Genomic DNA, 14,619 nt, shown 5'->3' with positions numbered 1-14,619 from the left:
ACCCGCAATAACATCTGCTAAACACGTGTATGTGACCATACATCACAAACCCCCGAAGTGTCTTATTGGTATTATAAACTGGTTACCAACTTAATTAGAGCAGTAAAAATAAATGTTTTGTCATACCCATGGTATAGTCTGATATACCATGGCTGTCAGCCAATCAGCATTCAGGGCTTGAATCACCCAGTTTATAATTCATTCTATAATACAAATAATACATTCTAGAGCATGCATTATTACCCTATAATGCATGGCATATTTGCATGGTAGAATTCAATGGCTATAGTTCATTTTTGCATGTTTTGTTTGAGATACTTTTGAATGCAAAAGTCAAATTGAAAACAGTATTGGTATTGTTGAATTCGATTTACACAATAGCAAGCTAGGACTGATGGTTTGGTTAGCTAAACTAGCAAGTCTGTTTGTTTGATTACCAAGGCAACTACTGTAGCTATCTAGTAAACTTGCTATCTACTTCAGTGGATGTTGAACACATTTCTACCTAAAAATGAACACATTTCTAGTGGCAAATGTGTTAAATTATAGCCATGGTATAAAAGGGGTCATCAACTTAGGGCTCTGCGTGTTCTCTGGAAAATAATGCAACTCCATGGAAGGTCAGTTCCACTCCTGTAGCGTGTTGTTCCATGTTGCTCATTATTTTCCATAGAACGCATAGCACCTCGTTGATTATCCCTTACGTAGTGTCATGTAAATGCATCACAATGCTCACTGTAAATATTGTTTTTATATTCCCCATGTAATGTTTGCAGCCATAGAACGTTGAAGTGTCATTTAACTGCATCATAATGCAGAAACCGTATTGGCCCAACTCTCTAAATACATGGCTCTGGTTGGGCTTGCAATTCATCTTGACTGACATCACACACGCATGGATGTGTGGAGCTGTGAGCATCTGCAGATGATTTCTTCCATTATAAAATATGCACCACTAGATTTTTACTCCCTTTCTAGCTCTGACTTTGCTGATAGCTACATTATTGAGTAAAAATGTACTTACTACGACTGTGATATGTGGTTGTCCCACCTAGCTATCTTAAGACTATTGCACTAACTGTAAGGTGTTCTGGATAAGAGTGTCTGCTAAATGACTAAAATGTAAATGTAGATCATTCTGCAGGATTTTACCGTGTTGATTTGTTTCTCTCTTCTTTACACTACAAACATGAGTGCAACGACCTGCAAGACACCTACAACAGTGTGCTAAAAATACTTTCGTTTTAAAACTTTCCTGATAAATTATTTTTCATGGGAGAGAGAGATGAGTGACGAATTACGTAAGAAACGCTCCTCTTCTAGGTCCCGCCTTCGCTCTATCTCCATTGGCCAATTACACAGCTCTGCTGTCATTGGACAATTCTTGGTGGTCGTTTCTTGCTATCGGTGCCGTCTCTGGTTGGCTAGGAATGGCAAATCTTGGTAGCGTTTTGTTAGCGCACGGCAGAAATGTCCTAGATTCACCGTTGCCAAGCCGATAGCAGTTGTATTATATACTAGTGTCCTTCCTTGCCCTGAACAACCATGTTTTTGTTGGAGTTTGAGCAGCACCCTGTGGCCATTCCACTGCAGTCTTCGTTTCACATGTTGTACAGTCAAAGATGCACAACGGACTACATATTAAGAGCGCCGAAATAGCTCAGTTGGGAGAGCGTTAGACTGAAGATCTAAATGTCCCTGGTTCGATCCCGGGTTTCGGCAGCTGGTAGGAATTTCCTTTTTTGCCTTGCTTTCTTAATTTTCCTTATTACTCGGAAACCGCGACAGGTGCGCTGTGTGCACCTCGGTATATGTTTTTGAGCATGTTTTTAATTTAGCCCTTCTTAAAGAATTAAAGTTATTGTAAACGAATGGTGCTAATTTGGTAAGACTTTCGATCAACCCTGGTACCTGAATCCATGATGTAATAACGTTGCCATTCTATCATGTAATGAATCCAGCAAAAATACGCTTGTAATTTCTGTAGGCTACTGTCAATAAAGCAGCTTCAATAATGATGTTACAGGATTTCAGCAGGGGGCGATGTTGACCTATTCATTTACTGAGTTTCCACTCAGGGTGCTCTTTGACTGTGGCCTGTGTAATACCAGACAGACCATTCCATCTCCCTACTCACAGGAGGGTTCAGCTGTCTGATATTCATGCTTTACAATACAACAGAGCAGACGGTACTCACAAATACACTAAAACATTGTTTTATTACGACAAAATAGATCCAAGGAGGTTGGAGTTAAACAGATTACAGCAGTTTGGAACTAACAGAACAAAGTAAAGTAGCTTGACCCCTTTTCTCTTGGGTTCTTATTACTAAACCCAGATGAAGACAGTTTAATATGGGTTTTATTTGCATGGCCATTTGAAGCACCATTGTAACATGGGCAGGAACATTCCAGTGACAAAAAAAGTATTTATAATAGGTTATGAATGGACAACCCAGCCCAGTTGCAATATCTTCCACAGACCTCTCCCTGAGATTCAACTCTGAGTGTCTGATATGCACCCCGTCAAATACAGCAAACTGACTTTATATTATGCACACGTTTGAAGACACTCATATTACGCCTACTTACAACAGGTTAACTTATGAATAATTTACGATTGTAGGTTGCCGGTTTCTCATAACGCATGCAAACACACACACGCACGCACGCACGCACACACACACACACACACACACACACTCATCATGTCTCACCTGTCAATTCTAGGGGGCACTGGGTTCAGACTCTCTCTTTCACAGACACACACACGCACACGCACACACACACACACACACACACACACACACACACACACACACACACACACACACACACACACACACACACACACACACACACACACACATATACACACTGTCTCTTCCACTTCTCACACTTTATTGGCTTTCATGTTGTCCTCAGTGCAGTATACTGTAGTATGTGTAGTCTACTGTGGGAGAGTGTCGTTCTGAGTGTGGTTGTGTTGATGATTGTAGCTGACAGTGTTGGTTGAACATCTTCATGAACAATTATTTGTGGGAGCAGAGCAATATGAGTGGATATTAGATTACCTTATTTTTTGTCCATCTCTTGTGCCACATTTGGGTGTAGGCCTGCGTAAATATTTGCCTTTCATGGTTTGATTATACCCTCTATACCTTCTCATTGTGTTAGAGAGGGTTAATGTGCTAGTGTCTGTCAGTGTGTGAGTTTTGGGCATTCACTCAGTCTGGCTTATTGTGAGATTTAGCTGAATCACTTTGGATCATCTCTCCATTGTGTCTATGTCCACCTACCTCTGATATTCTGTCTGTCGCTCTCTCTTACACACACACACACACACACACACACACACACACACACACACACACACACACACACACACACACACACACACACACACACACACACACACACACACACACACACACAAAAAATCTTTCTGTGAATAAGTTAACCACTAAACAACACAAAGTGCTTTCCCACTGGGTACAGACGTCTATTCCACATTGGTTCAATGTCATTTAATTTAAATGGAGTGGAAACAACATTGATTCAACCAGTGTGTGCCCAGTGGGTTGGGCCTGTTTATTTGTTTAACTTTACTTAGTTTAGTTTTGTCCTCCCAACCTTTGTCGGTCATTTCCAAAGTCTTAAGTACATTTGCATGACCCCTTTGCCCTGCATATGTTGGTGTTAAAACCATAAAGTCCTGAAAGAGCTGCCAGCAGTTAGTCAGCCACCTGCGCAGGCCTAAAGCACTCTCTCTATACCGTCTCTTTAGTGACAGAGATGAAGGGGGTAGCACCATACATATCAGACAGACACACATACTGAAGAAAGATAGCTGTGTCTATGTCAGTGTGTCAGTATGGATGTACACGTGCTGCTCTTCCAGGAAAATACTGTAGCTTGTGTGTGTGTGTGAGAGAGAGAGAGAGAGAGAGAGAGAGAGAGAGAGAGAGAGAGAGAGAGAGAGAGAGAGAGAGAGAGAGAGAGAGAGAGAGAGAGAGAGAGAGAGAGAGAGAGAGAGAGAGAGAGAGAGAGAGAGAGAGAGAGAGAGAGAGATGTTTATTCATGTCTGTGAATGCGCTTGTGGGCATAGTTAGATGCAGGCTAGATCATATGATGTGTGTGTTCTGTTAGTGTGGACTGTGATGATTGGTTGCTCTACTTTAAAATCACTCTGGCTGGCTGTAAAATGTCCATCTTCGTTATAACCCAAGCAAAGTCTGACTCCATATCTGTGTCCTCCAACAACTAGGGTCTTATAATGTAACAGTCTCCACCACTGTCCAACACCACGGTTGCGAAAGTCTCAAGTTGGCATCTTCCCCCAACACGTAACACACAATTTTTCACTGTCCAGACTTTTTCATTCCAAGTTTCAAACCGCCTGCTATTCCTCTCAGTATGTGTACAGTACATGCGGTTCTAAGCATGTAAGCTCCTTCTAAGCTCCTTACCCTCTCACCTATGACCTCTGACCTGAGAGCACCTGCTGGCAGTGGCAATGTTGATCTCCACGATCACGGTCAGGATGTGTTTAAAACTGTTACTCTTTTAGCTGCTGTTGTTCCTGTTTCTTAAAGGCCCAATGCAGCCGTTTTTATTTCAATATCAAATAATTTCTAGGTAACAATTAAGTACCTTGCTGCAACAGATTGCCATTATAAAAATAGCTTTTTAGCAAAAAACATAATTCTCAAGCAATAATTTTGTTAGGACTGTCTGGGAGTGGTCTGATTGGGGAGGGGAAATGTGAAAACAGAGAGGTTTGGAATCTATTTGTTATTGGTTTATTAACCAATTTACCACACGGTGATGTCACTATGGAAAGCTGAAACTCCTATCCATGCAAACATGCTGATTAGAAGTTCCTGTGTATATTGTATTTTAAACCAGCAACTATCAGGAAATAACACTGATCACATGTTTTAACCTTTTACTGCAGTGGGCTAAATCAGGGTCACACAGAGGGATTATTGGTAGTCTTAAACAAATCTACTTTGAAACTAAAGTATACATCTCACACACATGGTTATGGGCTTTAAAAAAAGAAGACACCTGTACCATGTCAGATATATTACATTTTTATATTTCATCCCAATATTACACTTTATATACATCACAGAAGACTGAAATATAATAAAACTGTTTGACATAGAAACAACAATATGAAATATAACACAGGTAAAACATGATTTTGACTGCACTGGGCATTTAAGACCAGATCCTGCATCCCTCCTGGTTATTGAGTGATTTCCCAAGGCACAAACACAAATACTGACCAGTCATATCTGTCTGTTTAATCTTTATTGCAGGGTAGGGTTTGGTTACTTACACATAACCATGTGTATGTGACTAATACAATTTGATTTGGGTAGGGTTTGTTTGTGCTGGAAGGATAAAGTACTGGTCTTCTGTTTCTCACAAACAGACTTTCTCTTGAATTGATTGTTAGTGTACATGCCCTATGTATTATACTGGACTATTGAAGGGCCCCGTTGATGATGTGAAGACCTGTTAGCATTCAGTTCTAGGAGAGGTACAGTAGCATGATGACTCAGCTGGGGGTTCTTTATCCACAGGTGTTTAGATTCCCAAAGCACTTTATGTAACATTTGTTTGGCCAATAACTCCTCCTATAGAGGTGGTGTTTACAGTAGCTAGACTGTACTGTACAACTCCAGTGTTTAACTCCTACCACCATCATCAGAACAACTAGTAATGCCAGCAGCCTGCTGTGGGCAGGAAGAGGGGATACACTAATGCTATGATGGTTTGAATGTGAAAGGGCTGAGATAGAAGGGGTAGATGAGGCCTCATCAGCACAGATGTAAATTCAGTGTCACTGAAGCAGTGCACTTATCCACAGTCACTCAGCACTAACAGTAGAAATGGCTTTTCTAGTCTGTCCTGTGGGTCTTATAATAAGCCTGGTAAGCAAGGATAATAGCTCACACACAGCTGGCCTGACCTGCCCTTACTGTATACCCTTTGAATTGCTCTGTGGAGGATTGATCAGAGATACTGTCTTCTGTTGAATCATGTACTCTCAGAATCTCCCTGTATTTGCATGCCCACAGGGCCATTTGTTAAATGTCAGTCTAAAGATGTCTAGTCTAGTAGATTTAAATGTCACACAATGGTCTGAGTGGCTGAGCCAGCGAAGCGGGTAGGGGGACCGGATGAACCTCTCATTTCCTTCAGCAGAAGCCCCAAATAGGCCCACTTCCTCATAAACCCCCTCTATATCTTAATACACTTCCTCTATCATAGATCTGGTAGAATGAACTTGCGTAGACCCTATTCTACTAGAGAGGCTAAACAACCCATGTGCTGTAAACCACCCTTGTACTTGAGTAGGAGAGGAAACAGGATGGCTGTCGCCTAAAAGGGTTTGCTGAGCTAAGAGGCAACTAATGGTTCACTGTTGGAGTGGATTGAGTCACTGACGTGATCTTCCTGTCTGGGTTGGCGGCCCCCCTTGGGTTGTGCCGTGGCGGAGATCTTTGTGGGCTATACTCGGCCTTGTCTCAGGATGGTAAGTTGGTGGTTGAAGATATCCCTCTAGTGGTGTGGGGGCTGTGCTTTGGCAAAGTGGGTGGGGTTATATCCTTCCTGTTTGGCCCTGTCCGGGGGTATCATCGGATGGGGCCACAGTGTCTCCTGACCCCTCCTGTCTCAGCCTCCAGTATTTATGCTGCAGTAGTTTATGTGTCGAGGGGCTAGGATCAGTCTGTTATATCTGGAGTACTTCTCCTGTCTTATCCGGTGTCCTGTGTGAATTTAAGTATGCTCTCTCTAATTCTCTCTTTCTCTTTTTCTTTCTCTCTCTCGGAGGACCTGAGCCCTAGGACCATGCCTCAGGACTACCTGGCATGATGACTCCTTGCTGTCCCCAGTCCACCTGGCCATGCTGCTGCTCCAGTTTCAACTGTTCTGCCTGCGGCTATGGAACCCTGACCTGTTCACCGGACGTGTTACCTGTCCCAGACCTGCTGTTTTCAACTCTCTAGAGACTGCAGGAGCGGTAGAGATACTCTTAATGATCGGCTATGAAAAGCCAACTGACATTTACTCCTGAGGTGCTGACTTGCTGCACCCTCGACAACTACTGTGATTATTATTATTTGACCATGCTGGTAATTTATGAACATTTGAACATCTTGGCCATGTTCTGTTATAATCTCCACCCGGCACAGCCAGAAGAGGACTGGCCACCCCTCATAGCCTGGTTCCTCTCTAGGTTTCTTCCTAGGTTTTGACCTTTCTAGGGAGTTTTTCCTAGCCACCGTGCTTCTACACCTACATTGCTTGCTGTTTGGGGTTTTAGGCTGGGTTTCTGTACAGCACTTTGAGATATCAGCTGATGTAAGAAGGGCTATATAAATACATTTTATTTTATTTTATTTGGTTTCTGGAGGTCAAATGGTTCCTAGACAGGAGAGAGAGGAAGAGATAGGCACACACAGCCATGCACACAAAACCTCTGTGATATGTCTCCTATCCCATACTCTAGACATTCCACCTCTTTACTTTCAAACTAGAGCCTACCCACAGGGCACAAACTGGTTGAATTAACGTTTTCAATGCAATTTTCCAAGGTATTGTAACGTGGAATCTATGTGTAAAATAGACTGGATTTGCAAGTCCTCAACATAAACTGTTGTTTTGATGGTGACATTTCAAACACAGGATTATGTCATCATGATAACAAATGTTAAACTTAGACTAACCTTGTATAAAATATGTTGAATTTGTACCTTTGAAACAAAATCAGATCTTCATCATTACATTCACTATCAGAAAAAAACAATAGGCTGGACAGCACATCCTACTACAGAGTTGATCTATAGCCACAGCTATCCCCATCCAGGGTTTAACCAAGCCCTGCTTTGCTTTGATATTTGTCACTGACTATTACCAATGTGCTATCGTGAGAATCATTTTTGAGAGAGCTCCACTTAAAAATGAAATAGATTTACCGTTGCTATCAAAGTCATTCAAAAGGGTAGGTTTAACAGAGCACATGAAATGTAACCATAACGTTACTTTATCAATAATTTATACCACCACATTGTTGAATACTCGTTTCTTATTTGCTAGAAGGACATTCTAGAATGGACATTAAGTAAGGGATAATCAGCGAGGGTCCATGCATTTTATGGAAAATAATGAACGACGTGGAAGGTGTGTTCAAAGATGGCTACCGTTGCATTATTTTCCAGAGAACGCGTAGGGCCACGAGATGATTTTCCCTTTTATACCATGGAAATAATTTAACACAATTACCGGTATAAATGTGTTAATTTGCTGTTAGAAATGTGTTCAACATCCACTGCAGTAGCTAGCAAGTTTCCTAGATAGCTACTGTAGTTGCTGTGGTAACCAAACAAACAAACTTGCTAGTTTAGCTAACCAAACCATCAGTTCAAGCTTGCCATTATGAAAATTTAATTCAACAATGACAATAATGTTTTCAATTCGACTTTTGCTCAAACATAGAACATGTAAGAATGAATTCTACGTGCAAATATACTGTGTATTATAGAGAAATAATGCATGCTCTAGAATACCCTTCAAGCCAATCAGAAACAACTATTCAACAATTCCATGGTATAAAAACAGATAACGGACAGATGGAAAAGATATCGGGACAGTTGGGAAGATATTGGAACACCTTGCAATCATGAAGCAATATGGGCCTACACATACAGACCGCACTTGATACAAAGTTACAGAATGCTAAACCAACAACTAAACAAACTGAAATTGGATACATTGTAAACACAGGTCTAACGAGGAAAAAACTTAGCTAGCAAGCTAGCTAGCATTGTTTTCTAAAATATTTTTTTATTTAACTAGGCAAGTCAGTTAAGAACAAATTCTTAATTACAATGACGGCCTACCCTGGCCAAACCCTAACCCGGACGACCCTGGGCCAATCGTGCGCCGCCCTGCAGAGACATATTTTTTTTGAGCGTCTGATGACCTAACGTGGTGAGTGATGATCAATTTCTCCGGTCCCATCTGCCACTAAAGCTCTGAAATCCTCCTACATGGTTCTAGTTTGACCAGCTGTTTTCAGCAACTGATATTTTTGAATTCGGCTGTCATGTTGTTAGGTTTGTTATCATCAAACTATTTAGCTAGCTCCTAGCCTAGTGTTTGATATGCAATGCGATCTCCTCAAAATTAACAGTCAGTGTTGACGAGTGTCCTATGAGAAGGCAAACCTTTCTAGCTATGCTAGGCAGAATTGGGCATTATCAGCCTATTGTTATGGATGTATCCAAATGAATGTCAATAGAAAACAGTTACTTTGCTGTTATTCTGGTTGCAGAGGTTGTGACTGCAAGCAAGGGATAAGAACGTTGCCAGCGAGCATGGCAACAGAACAAAAAGGACAAATGACTGGGTCGCGTCCATAAATATCTAACTAATTGAACAAACCACTGATTCTAGCAACCAAAAAACTATTAATTTGCTTATAAAAAGGAACATATCAAAGATATTTTTCTGCCGGTAAATGTGTACTTTCAAATTGTTTTCTTTGGCAACTGTGGTATAAGTGGGATAAACACCTCCGTTCTGTACATTACCTTGGAAAAATGAACTCCACAAAGGGACGAGGTGGCTGTGTCGTCCATTATTTCCAAGGTAATGAGCAAAACATCAGCGTTTATCCCTTACATTGTCACGAGTTACTAGGTGTGGAAGATAGGAGTCAGGCGCAGAGAGCAGAAGGTTCAATAATAGACGATTTATTCTCTCCGTCAAAAAAAACAATTACGCCAAACACAGGGCGCAGCAACACTGACCCGCCCAAACACACAGGGCAAAACGATCCGGAGAGAAAATACATCCAACACCGACAGTGAACACAAAATAATCCCGCACAAAACCCCAGCGGGCCTAACAGGCTTACATAGACCAGAAATCAAGAAACACAAAAGAAACAGGTGCAACTAATAAGACTAAACCAACAGACAAGGGAAAAAGGGATCGGTAGCGGCTAGTAGGCCGGTGACGACGACCGCCGAGCGCCGCCCGAACAGGCAGGGGAGCCACCCTCGGCGGGAGTCGTGACAGTACCCCCCCCCCCTGACGTGCGGCTCCCGCAGCGCGCTGCCACCGGCCTCGAGGGCGACCCGGGGGGCGAGGTGCCGGGCGATCCGGGTGGAGGCGGTGGAAGTCCTTCAGAAGTGAATGGTCCAAAATGTCCCCCACCGGTACCCAGCACCTCTCCTCCGGACCGTACCCCTCCCAGTCTACGAGGTACTGTAGGCCCCCCACCCGGCGTCTCGAGTCCAGAATGGCACGTACTGTGTACGCCGGGGACCCCTCGATGTCCAGAGGGGGCGGAGGGACCTCAGGCACCTCACCTTCTTGCAGGGTACCAGCCACCACCGGCCTGAGGAGAGACACATGAAACAAGGGTTAATGCGATAATAAGTAGGAAGCTGTAACCTATAACACACCTCGTTTATCCTCCTCAGGACTTTAAATGGCCCTACACACTGCGGCCCCAGCTTCCGGCAGGCGGAGGGGCAGGTTTTGGGTCGAGAGCCAGACCCGGTCCCCCGGTGCGAACACGGGGGCCTCACTGCGGTGCTGGTCAGCGCTCTTCTTCTGCCGTCCACTAGCCTGTCTTAAAGATTCCTGGACGGCTCTCCAGGTGTCCTTCGAGTGCTGCACCCATTCCTCCACCGCAGGAGCCTCGGTCTGGCTCTGATGCCACGGCGCCAGGACCGGCTGGTAGCCCAACACGCACTGGAAGGGAGACATGTTAGTAGAGGAGTGGCGAAGGGAGTTCTGAGCGAGCTCTGCCCATGGGACGTACCTCGCCCACTCACCAGGCCGGTCCTGGCAATACGACCGCAGAAACCTACCCACATCCTGGTTTACTCTCTCCACCTGCCCATTACTCTCGGGGTGGAAACCCGAGGTCAGGCTGACCGAGACCCCCAGCCGTTCCATGAACGCCCTCCAAACTCTGGACGTGAACTGGGGACCCCGATCAGAAACGATGTCCTCAGGCACCCCGTAGTGCCGGAAGACATGGGTAAACAGAGCCTCCTTAGTCTGCAGGGCCGTAGGGAGACCGGGCAACGGGATGAGACGGCAGGACTTCGAAATCTGATCCACAACGACCAGGATCGTAGTACTTCCCTGAGACTGGGGAAGGTCGGTGAGAAAGTCCACCGACAAGTGCGACCACGGCCGTTGAGGAACGGGGAGGGGCTGTAACTTCCCTCTAGGCAGGTGTCGAGGAGCCTTGCTCAGAGCGCACACCGAGCAGGAGGAGACATAAAACCTCACGTCCTTCGCCAGCGTGGGCCACCAGTACCTCCCACTAAGACTCAGCACTGTCCTCTCGATGCCAGGATGACCCGAGGAGGGTAGTGTATGGGCCCATTGAATCAACCTATCACGGACACTACGCGGCACGTACTGAACCCCTGCTGGACACTGAGGGGGTGCAGGTTCCAGCCGTGAAGCGCGCTCGATCTCTGTGTCCATCTCCCATACCACCGGTGCCATCAGACATGAAGCTGGAAGGATGGGAGTCGGCTCGATGGACCGCTCCTCGGTATCATAGAGGCGGGACAGCGCGTCGGCCTTCGTATTTTGGGAGCCTGGCCGATATGAAATCGTGAAACGAAAGCGGGTTAAGAACATGGCCCACCTAGCCTGACGCGGATTCAATCTCCTCACTGCCCGGATATACTCGAGATTACGATGGTCAGTCCAGATGAGGAAAGGGTGCTTAGCCCCCTCAAGCCAATGTCTCCACACTTTCAGGGCCTTGACTACAGCTAACAACTCCCGGTCCCCCACGTCATAGTTCCGCTCCGCCGGACCGAGCCTCTTCGGAAAAAAAGCGCAAGGGCGGAGCTTTGGCGGCATGCCCGAGCGCTATGTTAGCACGGCTCCCACCCCAGCCTTGGACGCGTCCACCTCCACTATTAACGCCAAAGAGGGGTCCGGATGCGCCAGCACGGGTGCGTCGGTGAACAGCTCCTTCAGACGACTGAAAGCTCTGCCCGCCTCTGCTGGCCAGCGCAAACGCGCCGGCCCCCCCTTCAGCAGTGAGGTAGGAAGACCACTCCTCTCCCATCGGTCCATCCTCTCCATCATCTGGTCCATAGCCGAACCAATCCGGTGGAGAATGGTTGTGTGATGGAGGACCCTTTCCTCCATCGATGGGAGAGGAGGTGTGGCTGCTCCTGCTGACTCCATAGATGGGTGCAGGATTCTGTCACGAGTTACTAGGTGTGGAAGGTAGGAGTCAGTCGCAGAGAGCAGAGGGTTCAATAATAGACAATTTATTCTCTCCGTCAAAAACAACAGTTACGCCAAACACAGGGCGCAGCAACACTGACCCGCCCAAACACACAGGGCAAAACGATCCGGAGAGAAAATACATCCAACACCGACAGTGAACACAAAATAATCGCCGCCCGAACAGGCAGGGGAGCCACCCTCGGCGGGAGTCGTGACATACATATCATTAATGATGCTATTTAGTCCTATGTAGCATTGAATAGTTCCTGTCTGGATTTGTCATAATATAGCTTGAATTCTATCTAAAAACAACAGATTTGCCTCTGGTGGGATATACAATGAAATTAATGTGTATTTTTCAGAATGTAAGGTACAGTTCAACATTAGAAAACGGCCTTCTTGGTCCGTGTGCTGTGATATAAGGGAAAAGGGTGTATTCTTATTTATCAGGATGCCTACACCTATGCTGTTATCACAGTAGGTGGCAACATAGGCCTCTTCAAATCAGCTTCACTTTAAATATTAAATTTCTCCTTTTTTGAAATGCACTGTAACTCTTGCAGGGAAACCTGGCTGGAACCTGCCGACAATCTCTTTAAGTGTTCAAGAACAATATGCCAAGGCAGCAGCTACTCAAAATTAAGTAGTTATATACAATTATAAACATTACATTATATTTACAACAGAGTTCACAACACATTGTGTTCCATCAGGCCACTACTCTACTACAACATATCTACAACACAAAATCCATGTGTACGTGTGTGTATAGTGTGTATGTTATCGTGTGTGTGTATGCGTGTGTCTGTGCTTGTGTCCCAACCTCCCATCTTTCCCCACTCTCCCTACCTCTCAGACACACTTACACCATCAATCTTTCGATTTACTCATCCATTCTCATTCATTCCCGCCCGACATATACCCTATGCATCCACAAACCCATTCTCTCCGACCCTCCTACACATATTCATATTCACCATCCCTCACATTCCCATTCATATACAAACACACACACACACACACACACACACACTTACATCCAAATATAATCTATAAATTAATAATTTACATCTCCATCTCAACCAAAAATCTAAGTTATAGAATATGACTAAATCAAATCAAAGTAGATTTAAAGTGCATTGTGGTTGAGAAGGAGATTTGAATTCAACATATCAATTATTAAAGTGCAGACAAACTGGATTTAAAGTTCAACAAAGTCAGTGGCACAGATCAAACTATCCAAGCAGTAGATTGACAACCAATTGAACATCACTTTTGAAATACAGTGAATAGCCTATTAACTTGTCGACAAGTTAAAAAATGATATGTTGGATTCACGTTTCCAACTCATGTCACGCCCTGACCTTAGAGAGCCTTTTTATTTCTCTATTTGGTTAGGTCGGGGTGTGATTAGGATGGGCATTCTAGTTTTTCTATTTCTTTGTTGGCCGGGTATGGTTCCCAATCAGAGGCAGCAGTCTATCGTTGTCTCTGATTGGGAATCATACTTAGGCAGCCTTTTTCCCACCTTTTGTTTGTGGGATCTTGTTTGTGTGTAGTTGCGTTCTGCACTGCATGTAGCTTCACGTTTGGTTGTAGTTTATTGTTTTTTCGTGTTCATCAAATATAATGATGTACGCTTACTACGCTGCACCTTGGTCTGATTCTTCCGTCAACGAACGTGACAACTCAACCCCCAAAAATATGATAGGAGCTCAGATGGAACTATCCAATCAGTAGATACATCTGTAACAGTATTTATTTAACCTTGAAATAAGTAAAACATTCATGGGCACATTTCGAGGTTACTGTAACTATAAAAGTCTTCTTATGTAATCATAGAATGCGTGCTATTCAAAATCTCAGGTCTGTGGCGATCCTCACAATCGCTATAATAATCTGCTCAGAATCTTTTCTACATTTTTATTTCACCCCTTTTTTGTGGTATCCAATTGGTAGTTACAGTCTTGTTTCATCTCTGCAACTCCCGTACGGACTCGGGAGAGGCGAAGGTCGAGAGCCATGCGTCCTCTGAAACACAACCCAGCCAAGCCGCACTGCTTCTTGACACGATGCCTGCTTAACCCAGAAGCCAGCCGCACCAATGTGTCAGAGGAAACACCGTACACCCGGCGACCGTGTCAGTGTGCATTGTGCCCCACAATGGGACCGTGTCAGTGTGCATTCTTGTCCCACAATGGGACAAGAACATCCCCCTGCCTAACCCAGACAATTGTGCACAGCCCCATGGGTCTCTCGGTCACAGCCAGCTGCAACAGAGCCTGGACTCAAACCAGGATCTCCAGCAGCACAGCTTGAACAG

At 44.5% G+C, this 14,619-nt stretch overlaps 1 non-coding gene across 1 annotated transcript; it reads left to right on the top strand.

The window, feature by feature from the left end:
- The first annotated feature begins 1,649 nt into the window (after nt 1–1,649).
- On the top strand, nt 1,650–1,722 carry trnaf-gaa (transfer RNA phenylalanine (anticodon GAA)). The gene has a single exon. It is a non-coding gene; the product is annotated as a tRNA-Phe (tRNA).
- Nucleotides 1,723–14,619: the final 12,897 nt, after the last annotated feature.

The sequence above is a fragment of the Salvelinus alpinus genome, chromosome 12, assembly GCF_045679555.1.
Source record: "Salvelinus alpinus chromosome 12, SLU_Salpinus.1, whole genome shotgun sequence".
NCBI lineage: Eukaryota > Metazoa > Chordata > Actinopteri > Salmoniformes > Salmonidae > Salvelinus > Salvelinus alpinus.
Note: the sequence above shows the minus strand (reverse complement) of the source record. Positions and strands in the feature narration are given on the sequence as shown.